The following is a 16,646-nucleotide window of genomic DNA, read 5'->3' as shown; positions in this document are numbered from 1 at the left end:
TAAGGATCCAGAATATATATACTTTATAGGGTCGGAAAATTATATTATAGAAATTACAAACGGAATGACAAACTTATATATCACGAAGGTGAAGGGTATAATAATGATATAGATACAGAATTTTAAATTTTGTCTTTATATACATAATACATATATACATATACATTGTAAACATAGCTCGCATACAAAGTCCTTTTACGAAAATCTTTTAAACGCACATTACTCATTACCAAATAAAGCTATTAATACAATATTTGGCACAAGTATTTATTTTGTATACAAAAAATCAATTTCAAGATTTTTTCACGATCGCTTCGGTCGGTCCCATACAGGTTCTCTTTACAAATTTACGATATAAATACTGAATAGATTTTATGTACAGAAATTTAGCTTTAAGAATCTTTTACGATCGGCCAAGCCTCTAAAAACGCTTTAACTGTGAGAAAACTCGTTTCTACAAATATTTGATCAATTACAAAAGTATTAATATAAAAGTAGTTGGTGGAGGCTATTTAAGCACTCTAAATTGTTTTTTTTTTTTTTTGGGATTGCACTTTCGTACGTGTTATACATACATATATACAGTAGACCGGCTTAATTTGTATTGAAAGCAAAAACATGTTTTTGTTACCCCCCTCAAAATTTACCTTGATTGGAGTTTTGATGATTCCAAAAATATTTTAAGTATGGCCGTTCGTAAGCTGGACCAAATAAAAAAATGGTTTTTAATTTTTATACCCTCCACCTCCATTAGTGGTGATAGACGGTATATATAAGTTTGTCATTCCGTGTGTAGCACCAAGAAATATTCATCCGAGACCCAACAAAGTATATATATTCTGTGCCGAATTAGCTATGTCCGTCCGTATGTATGTCTGTGTAAAACACGCTCACTTTAAAACGAAGCAATAGAAATTAACAATTTAGCCAAAATATTCCTTATTATCCGGTACAGTTTGGTATTGAAAATGGACAAAATCTGTTCACATCAGAAAAGTTATGAATCAACATTTAATACAACTCCAAAAAAATAAATATTTTTTACACATTCTTATGTAATTTTCTCGAAAAACTATGCAAGATTATTTCATGAAAATCATCATACATTCGTTTCTAAAAAAGACCTTGATTCTTGCAGAAAATTGCCAGAACCGGTCTATAATTTCATATACCTCCCATACAAAAGTACATATTCCCGAAAAATTAGTTTTTTGTTAACAACTTCCGTCAGAATGTAGATATCACAAAATTTTACAAATTGAAATCTTATGTCAATAGAATTCATCGAGAGAAAAAATTTTCTGGATTTGTCCAGAATTGGACATAGCTCCCATACAAGGTCCTCCTCCGAAAATAGCTTAAAAGCGCATAACTTATTACTAAATTAAGATATACATATAAAATTTTGAATATGTATTGCTCATATGTAAAGAAATATTACTGTGAACGATTTTTCCGATCGGTTCATAATTGGTCATAGCTCCTATACAATGTTCTCTCCTGAAAATTACTTAATAGCACATAACTCATTACTTTTATTATTAAAAATGTTAAATTTAAAGCTGACAAATTGCTATATTTTAATAAATCCTCCCTATACAAGGATGGTTTTAGAAATTCAATTTATCGCTAATAACACAGGCCGATATTTTTAACCGAGAGAACAAAGTATACTTTTCTAAAAACTTTATTTTTTATGCTAAAAGAATATACTTTTAGATGATACAAAAAGTTTTTTAACAGGCAGATTTACTACCGGTCGATTGTGGCCCTGAAAGTATCAAATAATACTAGGGATTATCACCGTACTTTTGAACATCAAAAAGTATCAAAACAAGTATGAATGTATAGTCGGGAATAACCAGTCAGTATGTTTAAAATGGGGATTATTTAAAAAAAATATAGCAATGGGGATTATTTAAAAAAATATAGCAATTGATTTATTTGTTTATTGCGGAATATTTTTACTTGTATTTGTCCAAAAAAGAGATTTTTACAAGTGGAAAATATGAACCCTTATAAATGTTAGTAGAAAAATTTACGTCTACTTCAAATTTATTTATGTAGAATTTAAAAGTGTTATTAGTATTTATAAGTGAATTTTTGCCCTGAAGTCACTTTCTGAAGGGAAGTTTTCATGAAGGCTAGGGTCAAATGAAGACAGATCATTACAAAAATCGGTAGTGTTATTTAAAGTTCTATAAAAATAAGTTTTGCTGACTTTTGTTGGCATAATAAAATTTAATTATAAGACCAAAGGTTTACATTGACAGCCAGCCAGACGAACGGACGGACATAGCTTAATCGAATTAGAAAATGATGCTAAGCCGATATGTATACTTTATAGGACGAATATTTTCGTATGTTACAAACATCAGCACAAACCCAATAAAGTGGTGTGGGGTATAAAAAGTACCATCGATCCAATTTTGCCATCGCTGAGTTTCCTCATAATTGCCATACTCCAAAATATATAAATTTTTTGTACATCGTTATACGCGGACTCAAACCCCCTTTTAAATTGATAAAACATATTGTATATATTGTATAAGAAAAAAATTTTTTTTTTTGAAACTGGGTAAAATTTTGAACTGAACATGTCAAATTATGTCCCCATTAGGGTATCTTATTTAAAATTGTCCAGGTCACGAATGGACAACACTAAATACAATATTTTGAGTCGATCTAATATTCATATTTCTGTTATCCAATATTTTGCCATTACCATGGGTTCGGCTTTGGTTGATGATTTGGCATTATTTTAAACAAACATAAAGCACATTTTCACCCCAGTGCTCATTAAAATGTTTGGGATTTTTTGTAGATATTTTTTGTTATTTTTTTCAATGGCACTTAAAATTCAACGCAACCTAAAAACAAAACACCAACACAATGACCAGAAGGAAGTATCCGGCCATAATGATTGGGCTGTAAAATTCAAATGGCTTTATACAATATAAACATACACTTTAATATTATTATGAGCTAAAATCTCCTGATAATATTCTGTCACCATCGGCATCGGCAAACATTTTTAATGAACAATTCACGCTGTAAAGCGTTGTTCGCATTAAAATAGATTTTGTTACGTAAACTATTTTCATATTTTTAGTTTGAATATGAATATTAGAGTGGCCAAATTACAGAACTTGCTCTAGGATTGCAAAGGATTCTTTTACTCTAACTCGATTTTTATTTCCTCATATTTATTAAATTTTAAATTTAATGTAATTTGAATTATCGGATTATAGTTAAACTAAAATTAATTTCAAAATATCCTAACCTAATTTTAATTAAAATTAAACATATTTGCTTACCAAAACGAAAAAAAATTTCCTTTCTAAATTTAAAATTCTTCAACCTGGTAACTTTAACAAAACAATAGCTAATTTTGATTGCAAACATTTTGAAATTCCAATTTTGTTGAGATATTTTTTGTTACAGCTATTTATGCACTGGCAAAATGTTTTAAAATTAAACTAAACTGCATTAAAATCCTTAATATAAAATAAGGAAAACTCTACCAGCAAAAACTTACATTTAAAAGTAATGAGTTAAATATTCATTCAAATTTTAGCTTTAATACGGTGATTGCATTGGAGATAAATACTTACCACACTCTCTTAAATCAAATAAGACTAACCAAAAGAAATTCAGATGGTATGTAGTTGATGTTGAAAGTATGTGGTTATGTAAGTACAAGTTATTACCAAGTTTTAGTTGGTCTAATGTTTTAAAAGTCTAAAATTTAATTATGGGAACTACTACAGAAGCCTCACCCCTACCAAAGATACTTTCTCAAGTAAATTCATGCTAAGTAGTATTGCTTCAATATTACTATATCGATTAATAAACGAATCCAGTGTGCTCCTGACACACGATGCGAATTCAATCGACACTAACATAACAAGAATTGTCACGTTTTCTTGATCGATCTCTCACCGTGTAAATTGGAATCAGTGCTGCTTGATTATTGGATTTATCCCCAAACATGGAATTTTTATAGCAATTGCGGATGAAACATTTGGGTTGGGATCTGTGTGGGGATGATCAAACAGTTTTTGTAATACATATTTTTAATTACTTTTAACTTTTCTACTTAAAACACTATAAATTAGCAATTTATTCCGTTTTCAAAACTGAAATAACAAAATCTGTAATCAGTATTATTTCCTACAAAAATTGGTTTTTCTTTAAAACTATCTCGGAAACTATAGGAGGATTTTTCAGTGAAAATATATAAGCTTAAAGCATGATTTATTCGCCATACGTGTACATCTGGATTTAAGTTATTATAGATCGATTCTTTTGGAAGGTGTATGTTTTAAGGTCACAATATTCTCACTCTGTCAAAACTTAAACGAATTTTAAATGATAACTTTTTTGTTTAACTTCAACTGAACTGTATTAAAATATTTCCCAAAGCAAACTCCTAAACTAAATTCACAAAATATAAAATTGCTTTAGTAATTTATTAAAAACTTCTTAAGATTATTTATGTAATAAAACATCATTGTTTACATCAAAACTTTTTTAAATGTTTCTCTTATTTCATTTTTATTTGTTAAAACTAATAGAGTCTTCTAACTATTTGATTTATTTTTGGTTTTCAAATATGGCTTACTATTTGTATGGTCAATTGAAATAATGAAATATTTTAAAAAAATATTTTTTATATTTATTTAACATTCATATCAAACAACTTGAATAATTGAAAAAACACCCTTAACCCGTTTTGGTTCGTTTAAAGTTCAAACATTTGAGTAAAATGGCACTTTAGAAATTAAATGTTCTTTTTAATTAAAAATTCTCTCAAAATATAATTTCACTTTTCATAATTGTTTAGAAGTTCATTAAAGTTTACGACAAATAAATTGTCAAAACTAAAACTGCAACTGAAGTATGACAACTTCTGTGGTTGACTTCATTTTCAATTTTTTCAAGTTTTTATTTTCAACTTAATGCTTTTGTAAATGATTTGACTAGAAATCGTTGCAAACGATGAGGTTGGCATAAATGGAATATTCAATGTATATTTTATTTATGTAAAATATATACAGACATAAATAAAAACGTACATATGTATGTATATATGTACATTAGGGTAATAACTATCGTACAAATTTTGAAAGTATTAAATCTGTCCCACATTAGAAACTTACTTGTGTTGAATTTACCGCTATATTCGCATTTTGAAGCCAGTGGGGAGCGTTAAAGTCTTTTTGTCAGGGGGGCCTTATATAGGGAATAAGGATATTTATGGTCCAATACTTATAAAATTCGGGCATTAAAGCTGTTTTTCGGAAGGTCTTTTTTATGAGGGCTATACAAAAACGTGGACCGATATTGCCCTAGCTTTTCCGTTCGGACAATATAGTGCTTTCAACAGATAGACGGACAGAAATGGCTAGATCGTCTTAGAATTTAATAAGGACCAAGAATATATATACTTTAGCAGGTCTATGATCAATATTTCGATGTGTTACAAACGAAATGACAAAATCAATATTTTCTCATCTATTTTGATGGTTCCAAAAAAGCCACCTTTTATAAGAAATTCAAAAAGTACCTTTGTAAAACGAAAAAGTAAAAAGCAAGAGGTTAATTTTAAAGGACCTCTAGAAATCGTTGCAAACGATGAGGTTGGCATAAATGGAATATTCAATGTATATTTTATTTATGTAAAATATATACAGACATAAATAAAAACGTACATATGTATGTATATATGTACATTAGGGTAATAACTATCGTACAAATTTTGAAAGTATTAAATCTGTCCCACATTAGAAACTTACTTGTGTTGAATTTACCGCTATATTCGCATTTTGAAGCCAGTGGGGAGCGTTAAAGTCTTTTTGTCAGGGGGGCCTTATATAGGGAATAAGGATATTTATGGTCCAATACTTATAAAATTCGGGCATTAAAGCTGTTTTTCGGAAGGTCTTTTTTATGAGGGCTATACAAAAACGTGGACCGATATTGCCCTAGCTTTTCCGTTCGGACAATATAGTGCTTTCAACAGATAGACGGACAGAAATGGCTAGATCGTCTTAGAATTTAATAAGGACCAAGAATATATATACTTTAGCAGGTCTATGATCAATATTTCGATGTGTTACAAACGAAATGACAAAATCAATATTTTCTCATCTATTTTGATGGTTCCAAAAAAGCCACCTTTTATAAGAAATTCAAAAAGTACCTTTGTAAAACGAAAAAGTAAAAAGCAAGAGGTTAATTTTAAAGGACCTCATTAATTTCTGGATCTCCATGATTAATTTTCTAATTTTATGTTTAATATTATAGAAAAATCCAAAAGCTAACTTTTGAGGAAAGAAAAAATAACAAAAAGTTCCCATTTATAGGTTTTTACTTACTTCGGGATTTACATGCTTAATTTCATCTTTCTATGTTCAATATTATAGAAAATTTAAAAAGTATCTTTTAAGGGACAAGAAGTAAGAGTGTTATATTCGACTACGCCGAATCTTATATATCCACCATGAAACCGTATACAGTAATGTGCTTTTAATTAGTTTTTTTGAAGGGGGTTTATATAAGGGAAGGGTTAATTGCGGACAGATTATCATAAAACTAAGTAAAGAAATTTGTGCTTATAAGAAACTTACTTATGTCGAATTTTGGCGATGTACTCGTACTTTCAAAGAAGAAGTGAAAATAACTAACATTTTCTGAGGGGTACCTTTTGTATGGAGTAGGGTTATAGTAATTCGGCAAACAGATTTTTGCTCATAAGAAACTTATTTATATTGAATTTCAGAGCTAAACTCGTATTTTTAAGTCAGTAATGGGCGTTGAAGTCATTTTTTTGAGGTGACTATATATGAGGGGTAGGGTGACTCATATAAGACACTTTTACAACAGTTATAACTGGCCACTTAGTCCGATATTACCCATTTTTAATACCAAAGAAACCATACCTATCATATTTCCTTATGCCATAAGAATGGTTGCGCCTCAATTAAAATCCTGATAAGGCTACTGTTTCACCTAGTATACCGAAGAATGCGCTAGTAGTTCGTCATTCTCTTTTATTGAATTTTTCCTTCCAGATATCCCTTTTCTGGATCAAAGACACACATAGCTAGATTCTGTATTAAGTTTTTGTCCTACTTCCGGTTTCTAAAGCTAAACTAAACGTTTTTTAACGGACAGTTCCGGAAATGTCTTAGCAACTAAAGACTGGCAACACTAAAACATAAAATCGATCATTTTAGAGATGTGTGTCTTCAATATATGTCCCAGAAGATTTATACCGGAAGATGTCACTATAAAGTTCTGGAAGTGTCTAGAAGATGATAACTTTCTTTATGTCATCGAGTAAAGTGTGTTTTTAAGTATTAAAGATAAATATACCGCCTTACCGTTTACTGTATTAGTTGTGTTACATAAAAAGGGTTTGTGTATAAAACTATTGTTATTTTTAAACTAAATTGAAGCTTTTATTTTTAATAAAAAGAATATGGTTAATTTCACAAGATCGACACAAGCTATTCAAAAATAATTTGAGTGAAAAATACTTTTGCAATAAGACGAATTTAGAGACCATACTCTGATATTTAATGATAGTTTTATATGCCATCCAAATCTAACATACGATTTACAAAGTTATGTACATAAAAAAAATAAATTTAAATTTTTGTTTAATTTTTAAAAATTAAAACTGAATTATTGTTAAAGTACTTTCAGACCTATCAAATATTTGACGAATTAGACGTAAACACTTTTTTTGTAAAATTATTTTTGGTTCTGCATGATTTTTGTATTTTCAAATAATGTCAAAACAAATAATAAAGAAGTTCTTAATGTCGTCAAACATATATTATGTTTGTGAAAATAATTATATATAAATATCAAAATGTATTTTATTTAGGAGTCACGTCATTTTCGTAAAATACTTGATTGGTGTGAACGTAGCTTTAGTAATTAAATTCCAAAAACACAGCCGTACGTTGTATTATAATGGATATGAATCATATTTTGTTGCAAATGTTCATGGTTTTGTTGGTGTTCCACAAAACAAAATTAAATATAACTTTATCATTTTTGTGACACACAAAACACATGCATACAAAACTTATTGTTGAGCTGGTATGTGTATGCAGTAAATAACAAAAATTTAACACACAGGTAAGAAAGTCGCATAATATGGAACTATACTTAAAAAATCCTTTAAGTAAAACTAAAATCAATTTTGTACAAGAAGTTATTGTATTTGAAGTTAATACAGTACGATTTTAAAATGGCCCCTAATTATAAACTATTTTCTTGTTTTATTCCTCACTGTTCATAAATACATTTTCATGGCGATTGCAGGCGTATGCAAACCTACGTATGGACGCGTGTGTTAGATTAGTATTAATATTTTTCTCTTTATTTTTGGTTTTGCTTGAAGTGGGATTGGTGAAGTATTTCAATGGGATCGAGTATAAAACCGCTAACATCATCAACAACAGCATCAGCAACAACGATATACCAGCATCACCCACAAAGCAACAAGGATATAATAACTCTATTACAAAAATTTGACTTTGGTCTGACCACATTGTAACACTACAAAATGGACACAAATATGTGTGGTAGGTGTTTTTATTGTGGACTCAAAATATACGAATATTTGTTGTCGTTGTTGTTGCTCCTTTAGATGGATTCAGCAAATTAAAATGTTGCCAATATACGTTTTAAAGTTGGACATTTAACTAAAGTAAGGTTTTCGATTTTAACTTAATGTTACAACTTTTTAGTATAGAAAATATTTAAGTAAGTATACATATATATTAGACCTAGTGGAATGTAAATAATTTTGTGCTTATTTTCTTATATTTTTTATTACATGGTTATAGTAATCAGAAGAATTGAACCAAGTCCACTATTGGCCCTATTGTCGGAAATCGATTTTCCGATATTCGGAAAATCAGTTTCTTGCACGTCATTCCTAAGAATTTTCCTAACAGAATCCTGACGGACGTTATATATGGAATAATATCACTCTCACGATATTTAGATCTGATTTACATCATACTTGCTCGTTTTGAGGAGGCTTTTAGACCTGCTCTCAACTCGAATTTTATAACAATAGCTTTAAAATTCAATGAAATATGTGCGTTTAGGTGATTTTCGGAAGTGAACCTAATATGGGAGCTATGACCAATTGTGGACCGACTAAGATCTACGTTGATAGTATTTCTGTTCATATTATATTTGCATGTACAAAATTTTGTGTTTATACCGATATATTTGAGGGAGTTATTAACGATAATCGATTGTAAAGATTTTGAACATAGCTCTGAAAAAATAATGTGTGACAAAATTCATCGAAATATCTTTGGTAGTTTCTGAGAAAACTTCAAAAGAATTATGAAAAACGCTTTTTTCGAGTTAGTGTGAACCGATTTTGTTGCGATTTTTAATACATATGTAACTAAATCGACTCAGAATTTCATAAGGACACACGGAACGACAAACTTATACATACTCTCTATCATCACTGGTGCTGGTGGAGGGTATAAAAAGTGAACATTTTGGGCAAATTTGGCATAATATCTCTTAAGGTTACTCCTAGTCAGCGACTAGATGTTTTTTCTGGGAGATGTTTATTCTTGTTTTCTTTTGACTGAGTCTATCCATGCAGTGTAGGATCTATTTATTTATGTCCTGTCCAATTTTTTTTAGCTACAGGACACTTTTTCCAAAAATGTTAAATTAAAAATTCAAAATTCTGTCATAATATGCAGAAAAACATTAATAAACCAAAAAATCCGAAATAAATCACTAAAACAAACAGGTGATATTAGCAAAAATGTTTAATCAATTCTAATTTCTCTTGTTGCGCTTGTATTCCAATATTCAAAATTCAATTTAATTCCGTTGTGTGTGCACTATTTCAAGAATTCTGTTAACAAAATCAAGTATTTAAATGAATGCAAAAAATAAATAAAAAAGAGACCAAGAGAGAGGAGAGAAAAAAGAAAATCAGTTTAAAAACCACTGTATTTAGAAAATGAATATTGCCGTCACGGATGAAGTCAAATACATGAATCGTGGTTAGAATGAATGATTTGAATGGTTAGTTTTCCTTCAACTAAAAACCCTACAACTGATTTTGAAATTTAATTACATTGTGTGATATTAAAACAAATACAAACATGTATACGACAGCAGATATACAATCATACATAAGTACACCTTTACCTCGATTTGGTAACTTACGTAAAAATCGTATAAACCGTTTTAGAAAACTTTTGTTGGGAAAATGATGTCTCAATTTTTCATAAAATATAAAAACTATACACACGCTATTATGTTTTTGTATATAGCTGGACCCAGAACGTATTATAGAAGATTTTTATTTATTATAAGAAAATGTAATTTCTCTTAATCGTAAAAAGTCCTACTCTGTAAATCGATGGACAGATGTACATACATCCATACCAGTGGCAGAAACTAGCTACAACAGGAGCAACAACAAGCACGACGACAATGATGGGGATGTCAATGGCAAATTTTTTAACTGAACCACAGCATCAGCAGTGCCATGGCACGAGGAATATGCCGTGGTAGCAGCAACTATAGCGGAACAATGACAGCAACCAAACAAATCTAATGAGAAGTGTCAAAATCTCATGGTTAAAACTAAAAATTTCTTTGTGGAAAGTGATTTTTTAGTTATTGTTGTTGCTGGCTTTTTGTTTTGCCTGTGCTAGAGTTTGGATATGGAAGTAAAGAACGAATATAAAATAAAATTAAAATTTATCATACGAAGACAATAATTTTTGTTTGAGTTAAAATAAGCGACTCGTCTCAAATTAAAAAAAAAAAAATACACATACATATATACATAGAACTTTTTTAAAACAAATGTTCTAACATTTTTTTAACTATTGGTATTTTGTTGCTGTTGTTGTTTAAATTTCATATGAGGAGGAAACCAACAAAAACTAGTTTTAATTTGTTTTGTGACAACTGGTCCACATCCGTTTATTTCTTCTGTCACTGTATGTGCACAGTGACGCAGTAAAATTAACCGCGTAGACAAATATCTGCAATGTTTTCTAAATAAATAATATTTAATAGACGAGTGCATAAAAATACGTTAATTAAAAAATTTTTTAAATTGTTCATTTATAAAAATTACGCTTTTTCAGATAACATACTTGATCGTATTGGAACTCGCTTTTGTTTATGTTTGAATAGATTTTGCACCTATCTATAATGAATTCTAGACCGTCATCAAAAAAAAAAATTTTAATGGATTGTTATTTGGTGCAACCAAATAGGGCATTGAGTAAAATACAATTCAATCTTTCCACATATTCTATGTCATTAATGGTGACAATTATCAAACGCATCCAATGTTTTCAAAATGATACATATTTTAACATATTAAACTATATCTTGAATTCCTGGATAGATAACAGAAAAACTGACAGATTTGGCAAAGAATAATATGAAATTAGGGCTTGTCAGTTGGTACCTAAAGGAGTTTTCATTCGGTACCTAACTTTAATGTATTAGTAGAATTTTTATATAAGTATTGGAGCTGCAACCACTTTCACCACACTTTTCAAACATACACAGTTGCATAAAATCGTATATAAAAATTTTAGGAAAAATAAATTACATTTAAATTTCTTCTTTCGCATATTTTTCAATTTAATTAATATATTTTTCGGGCTTTAAATATATTTTAAAATAAATAATAAGATTATTTTAAATAAATTTTTCAGTTTCAATACTAAAATTTACAACGTTGTTTCTTCAGTTTTAATTTCAACATAAAAAAATTAATTGTCAAAAAAATTAAAAAATTTTCTTTTTAGTTTGTGGAAAATAACAATATTTAGCATTGTTAAAGGCAACAAAATTGCGTAAAAAAATAAATAAATGTTATGTGTTTGTGAAAAAATTCCCTGCGAGACGTATAATCCCAGTATTTTCCCGAAAAAGTTTTGAAACATTACGAGAGAATTGAGTTCTCACAAGTGTGTTGAATATACACAGAACATGTCTGTGAAGAGAGGGAAATGTTATTATTGTAAAACAATGTCGTAGTCCAACTTCTTATTATTCTTTGGTTTTTGGTCTCATGTCTTCCAATTTTCTTTATATTATCAATATTTACGTAGAAAAAAGGGAGAAAATAAAACAACTCCGTTATTTATTTTGAAAATTTTCAAGAAACACAATATTTATGGTGATTTTAATTTGTTCGAAAACTAAAAAAATCAAAAAAGGTATAAAAATTTGAAAAAAAACTTTGTGAAAAATTCCCTGCGAGACGTATAAAATTTGTTTGAAAACTAAAAAAATCAAAAAAGGTAAAAAACTTTGAAGGGTTATATCTTTAAAATCCAGATGCGCTCTTTCATTCTAATATAATTTTTATATTGAAAAGTTAAAAAAAGTTTTTTTTTTATAAAAAAGTGCCTTTTGAAGAACAAAAAATCTCCGGAACAATAACAACACACAAGTTCAATCATAGCGATTTTTTCCTGTTCTGTATAATTTTTATAAACAAGAAAGTACAAGAACAAATTTTCATTATTTTTGTCTAATCATGCATTAAATATCTAAAATTTTTTTATGAGATTTTAAATAAGAAGCAGGACTGATAAAAGTTGTTAACGATTTGGTTACCGAAGATATCTGGGGTCTTCAGAAAATTAATTTCAATAACATAAATAACATAACATATACAACGGAACATAGCATAATCGACTTTGATTTTATTAGTTTACTAAATTTTTACTTTATTTGACTAACAAATTTTTGTGCTAAATTGAAAATTTTTGTGAACTCAGGCGTTTGAATATTTTTTTTCAGTTTTGAAAAATAATGAGGAATATTCAGGATAAATTTCAGTTTTAAGTATTAGATAACAAGTGGAAGAGTCATTCTAAGAAACTTTGTTTAATATAAAAGAAAACTGTTACAATATGCTCTACAGTTACATTACAATTTATATACATATACACATGTATTGGCTATAAAAACTCATCTAATCGTTATTAGAAATTCTAAGGATCGCTTACTTTTTATTTCTCCCTTAGCGAACGTTGTCAGGCTCTTGTTATTCCACTAAAAAATTTGCAAAGCATTTTTACAATCATTTGAATGGTGTAAATGGAATGAATTATTTTCCATTATATATCTACGTCACAGATTCACCAGTATTCATTCAAAAAAGTGCAAATTAGACGATACAGAGAAAACATAAAATACAGATCATAAAGTTTAAATAAAAAATATTTTTAACATGAAAATAAAACTTTGCACAAATGTTCAAGATAATACTAAAAAATATCTTACATAAAGGTTCTATTATAAATATGGACAATTTTATGTCAAGTAACCAAACTTTTAAAATCGATGTCCAAACCGATTACCAAGTCCCATATAAAAAAAAGGCCGGTATAGCATCGAAATTCGACATAAACAATTTTAGTCGGAACTGAAATCTCTCAAATTTTATAACGATCGGCCTATAATTGGTTCTACCACAGATAGTGCCTCACAAGTATTAAATCGTCCAAATTTCAGTTTATCAAAGGTTTATAAAAATTATATATACTGAGCGCTTAATTATGATTCATTCGAATAAATTAAGAACATTATTTTTAAGCATATAATGGCATATGTTCCTCAATCAATTATTGAACATGTACAATCTAAATAAAATATACTAAAAGCAAAAATGGAGATAATTATAAACAACAAAAAATAATAATCATTATTTTGAAATTAATTATCAAATAAATAATAAGGGGCGAAAAATGATCTTCAAAAATATTTTGAGCATTGAATAATACAAAGATGATGACAAAATTGAAACGAAGAAAATGTTTATGTATATAAAGATTAACCCATTTACCGCAGTAAGATATTTGTACATACATATATTGTTTTATTTTTAATTTTTATACCCTTCACCTTCGTGAAAAGGGTATATATAAATTAGGTAGTTTTATGTACTAAGAAATTAATTTCTAAAGTATGGCGGATATTGATCTATGATTAAACCTACCCTATCGCATAGAAGGTCCTATTCAGAAAATGACTTCAACACTCATAATATGTTTAAAAAACTAGTACAGCAAGAAATTAATTATAAGATTCGGAATGACCCTACTTCCCATGGAAGGTTCCATTCAGAAAATTACTTATAACATACTAAAAATGTAGTTTCAGCTATGAAGTTTACGTTGGGCAAACTTATATCTATTTATCTACACACAGAAAAGGATCGATGGGAAATCGGTCGTTATTATAAAAATTGTGTATTCTCAAACGAAATTTTATTATAGTTAAAAAATATTACAAAAAGAACCAACAGTAATAGAATAATGCTTATTACAATTGTTAAGTATCTTATTTCGACCGAAATTTACTATTATACGAAACATTGAAAAAATTTGGCCATGATAATGGAATTAAATTTAGCATTTCATAATGTGAATCCCAAATATTGGTTGTTATAAACGAAGATATTTTATAACAATAATTTTTAAATATAAAACAAGTAATCAGTTACTGTAACTAACTTTTTTTGTTTATGTACAATTAATTCGGTAATCCCAACCGACAACAAATATCATATTGCAAAATTTTTCTAACGTTTATAACAAAAATATTATTGTTTAAATAAATAAATTGAAAATAGCGAAACTATCTTGAATTTGCAAATTAAATATGGAATATTATTATGTTTGGGTAAGTTTAATAAAAACAGTTATGGCGTATATGTATGTTTTACTAAAACAAAATTTTAACGCTTAAAACATGTAAGACCTGGTTCACACTAGGAAACTTTTGTTGAGAAACTTTTTCTTAATTCTCTTTTGAAGTTTCTTTAATGTCCACACATAGAAACTTTTGTTTCAGAAACTACGTATTAATAGCATTGATTTGTTTTTGAACGAATGAGAAGAATAACAAAACAAAACAAGTTTCCGAGTACGAGAAACTCCGTACCGCGAGAGATGAATGATATTCTTTCTCTTTCTCTCTCACGCAAAATCAAAAGTTTCCCAAAAAAGTTTCCTAGTGTGGACCGGCAGTAAGATGTTATATTCAAGCGAGGCTGGCCATATAGTACTCTACAACTGTATACGAATAGAAAGTGTTTTAGTTTGCATAGTGCCGGTCCTCACTAGGAAACTTTCGTAGAGAAAATTTTTTTTAATTCTCTTTTGAAGTTTCCTAAATGTCCACACATAGAATCTTTTGTTTCAGAAACTATGTGTTTATTGCATTGATTTGTTGTTGTGCGAATGAAAAGAATAACAAAACGAGTTTCCGAGTACGGGAAACTTCGTACCGCGAGAGAGATGAATGATATTCCTTCTCTTTCTCTCTCATGCAAAGTAAAAAGTTTCCGAATAAAAGTTTCCTAGTGTGGACCGGCAGATAATAAAGCACATAAGTTAATTGTAACTTGCCTCAGATATACTTAAGCCATTTATTGTATAATAAGACTGTAGATATTTAAGTAAAATTTTGAAGGTGTCTTTTTAAAGGGCTAGAGTCAAATGAGGCCCTATAACTTTCTATATCTATCTATCTATCTATCTATCTATCTATCTATCTATCTATCGATTTAGAGCGCATAAGCTACAATATTATGACTTTACCCAAAAAGCTTTCGGTATTGTAATATATATGTTTCTCAATATATAAATGCAAGTCACCACTATTAGGCCACCTCAGAAAATTCAATTTTAGGTATAAAAATTTTACCCTACATGCCCCTTTATCTTCCGAAGTTATGTTTAAATATTCATTAATGTGGTCCTTCATGGGTTAAATATAGTGCTTTAAATGTCCCCACATACTACATTATTTACTCATACATTCTCTCAAATACTCACTTCACTACAATTGAAATTTTAAATTTTCAAACGCTAATCGCTTTATCGCACTTGGCAAATTATTATTCATTTAAATAAATTAGTTTTGTTGCTATTTACTGTTGAAATGTATGCATGTATGTTTTTATCTTTTTATGGGTTCATGTGTTTTGTAGTTGGCATTTAGCGGCACAAATAAATGAGAACAATGTGCAATTTGTGTTTTTCATTTTTTGTTATTTCTTCATTTTAGTGTCTAATAATTGACCGGTCGGTTGTTAAATAAGTAGGTTTTGTTTTCATATTTTTGTGGGATTTTCTCGATTTGTCTGTTTGTATGTCAATTAAAACGAGAGAGAATAAAAATGTTTTGACAGTTGATAAGATACATGCGCCATTGTAACATACGTGCGTTTGTTTACTTTAGTATTCAAGTGACAGTGACTACAAGTGTGTGTTATCGATTTTTAACAGAAATTGGTTGTAAATAAAATTATTCATGAGAGAAGAAGAGGAATCAAACATATGACATTAAAACAAAGTACAATATAGAATTTAGTGTCTGAGTCACATGAGCCAAAGAGAAAGAGAAGTCTAAGCGAGAGTGCAGACAAGTGAGTGCATCCAAACAGCTGTTATTGAATTTTCCAATAGTGTAAATGTTTGTTTACTTTATCTATATATATAAAATTCTAACGTTACTGACTGACTGACTGACTGACTGACTGATTGACTGATTCATCATCGCACAGCCTAAACGGTTAAAGCTAAAGAGCT

General features: G+C 29.0%; 1 protein-coding gene across 6 annotated transcripts in view; it reads left to right on the top strand.

Annotated features, from left to right (window-relative positions):
* The window catches only part of LOC111674912 (protein cappuccino), a 117,625-nt gene that overhangs the window by 13,304 nt on the left and 87,675 nt on the right, over positions 1-16,646 (top strand). The window contains exon 1 of one of the 6 annotated variants that reach the window (XM_046947228.1): positions 16,313-16,483. The exons of the other annotated variants lie outside the window; for them this stretch is intronic. The gene's annotated coding sequence lies outside the window, so the exon portion shown is untranslated. Of the gene's footprint in view, positions 1-16,312; positions 16,484-16,646 lie in introns of those variants that run through there. 6 annotated transcript variants of the gene reach the window in all.

This window comes from Lucilia cuprina, chromosome 2 (assembly GCF_022045245.1).
Source record: "Lucilia cuprina isolate Lc7/37 chromosome 2, ASM2204524v1, whole genome shotgun sequence".
In the NCBI taxonomy this organism is placed as follows: Eukaryota; Metazoa; Arthropoda; class Insecta; order Diptera; family Calliphoridae; genus Lucilia; species Lucilia cuprina.
The sequence above is the reverse complement of the archived record's forward strand: the minus strand, read 5'-3'. Positions and strand labels throughout refer to the sequence as shown.